Genomic DNA, 2,500 nt, shown 5'->3' with positions numbered 1-2,500 from the left:
CACTATTTTGTAGAGGTGAATGATGTCAAAAGCCCTTGCCTTATGGGCAGACTAGAGGTCTCTTGGAATTGTAGGACTGCATTTTAAGGGCAGGGAAAAATCATAGAAGTTGGGCCTGGGAGGAATAAGAGACAGTGGGCTTAAATAGTCCTGGGTGGAGTTATCTGGTATCCTATTGCCTGGCAGCATACTGTTTTATGTACTCAAAGCACCATGTTTACCAGGAAATGACTTTATTTTGTATACTGTAGTTACCATAGCCCCACTTAGGGCCTTCTGTATTTATAGGCACATCCACCAAATATTTCTGTGCAGCTGTTCTATGTCCAAGAGCAGGGATTTTTAACCCCTTCTTTTCCTATTGTGGACCTTTTTGTGAATCCGGTGAAACCTAGGGACCTCTTCTCAGAAGAATCTTGTCTGCCTTCTATAGTGGAGGGGAAAAGGAAGACCAGAGTTGGGGTTTTATACATAGATAAGACATTTACTAAATATTTACTATATTCCAGGCACTGTGCTAAGTGTGGGAGCTACAAACATTAACCAATAATAAAGAAGTTTACATTCTAAAGGAAGGGAGGAAGAAAGACAATACAAAAAGGAGCTAGAAAATAAGTGAATTAGGCTATTGTTGAGGAGGTAAAGAAGTCCACAGAGGGAATTCATCTGAGAGTGAAATGAGCATGGTTAGGTGCCCTCATGAAGTGGATGGTTTAGGCTTGGAATTCTCTTGTAGTTAATGTTGGATCCTAGTAGTATATAGAAAACCTCTAGGTTTATTGAGAAAGGGAGGGGAGATATTTTAGGAAAATTACCTTGGCAGGTATGTGGAAAATGGATTGGATTTGGGAGAGATTTAAGGTAGGAAGAACAATTAGGAGACTATTACAGCAGTCCAAGCAAGAGGTGATGAAGGCCTGAAGTGGGATGGAATCATTAAAATAGCACTAAGGACTCAGAAAAGTAGGAAAGAAGTTTCCCACTGCGTTTTAGGGATATTTCTATAACCCAGTGAGAATAGAATGTTTGGAGAATATGAACTGGGACAAAAATGAAAAAAGACTAAGATGACTTAGCTTAGAAAAGAAGCGGCTTATATGTTCCCCTCTCTGAAGCCAACCCCAGTCAATATAACTGGTGACTTTAATGATCTAGATAACAGCTTGAGTCTTTTCAAATTCAGAGAGACTAATACATTTTTGCCTGTCCTTAATGATCATTTTTAGCCTTCAGAATGGCAGAAGTAACAAGGGAAACTGCTACTATAGGTCTGAATCTGTCCAGAGAAAAGGAACTGGTTGCTGAAGTAGAAATGTTGGAAACTTTGGGCGAAAGGGAGCTACTCTGTTGATTTCCTGGTAAAGAAAATGTCAGGCAAAGATTTCACATGTATACTTCATTAAGAGAGAATGGATTTCAAAGAATGCAGAAGAAGAAGTAGGTCCTTAAATTCTCCAGGGGCATTCAGTCCAAGAAAAAAATGAGAAGCTCTCAGCTATAAAATTCTGTATATTGTAACAGTCCTTCTGACCAGACTTTTACTGGCTGCCTTTGTGAGGGGGTATAAATTGCTAAAAATTCAGGGTCTTTTATTTCTTGGTAGGAAAAGATCAAGGGAAGAAAATTCTGCTGCTTGGGGTAGATGGAACCAGAAAATATGGAACTAAATACCTGGGCCAACCACAAGTGAAAAGGCACCTTCTCCAGCTCATTTTTTTCAGACAAGGTAACTGGGGCTAATAGCATTCAGTGACTTGGCCATGGTCACCAAATTAGTAAATATCTGAGGCCAGATTTGTTTTCAGGAAGATGACTCTAGGACCAGTGCTCTCTCTTCTGTCCCACCTAGTTGCCCTCAAGACTAGACTTTATAGCATCATCTAGTTGAGGACTTGATATACTTTGAGGTGGCTAGGCTACCACTATTTTTGTTGTCCCAAGGGGACAAATTGATGGGTTGAAGTGACTGGCTCCACAGGTTGAGCCTCCTTTCCATTCTTAGGCTGGGGTGGATCTGGGTCCTTCCAATCTTCCCTTCTTCTCAAGGAGCTTATCAACTGCTTTTCAGCAGGAAACCTGCCTCTACTTCCACTCTCACCATTCTACCACCAGATCTGCCAGGTCATAACTACTACCTCTCTACTCCAACACCAGGCTATACTCTATGTTCTTTCTTTGATCAAGACAATCACTTGTCAGTGTCCTTTTAGGTCCCCTTCCTTGAACCAGATTTCTCTGTCCTTGGTCAATTGCTTGCTTTGTGACAAAGTCCAGGTGCCCCATCCTAGACAACAAAAAGAAGTTCCTATGATTTGGTTTTGGTTTTCCATTCCAAGGAGAATGATAATTGAAGTAGAAAAAAATGGAGCAAAAAAATACTTGACAGAGAATTGAGGAGATGGCAAAAATACTCTGTTTCTTTAAGACACTGTCTTGATTCAATATATCCCAGGGTACTAAATTACCTGGTAAGTATAATTACTGAACTTCCATTGGTGAT

The sequence above is a fragment of the Gracilinanus agilis genome, chromosome 4 (assembly GCF_016433145.1).
Source record: "Gracilinanus agilis isolate LMUSP501 chromosome 4, AgileGrace, whole genome shotgun sequence".
NCBI classification, from domain to species: Eukaryota; Metazoa; Chordata; class Mammalia; order Didelphimorphia; family Didelphidae; genus Gracilinanus; species Gracilinanus agilis.
Note: the sequence above shows the minus strand (reverse complement) of the source record.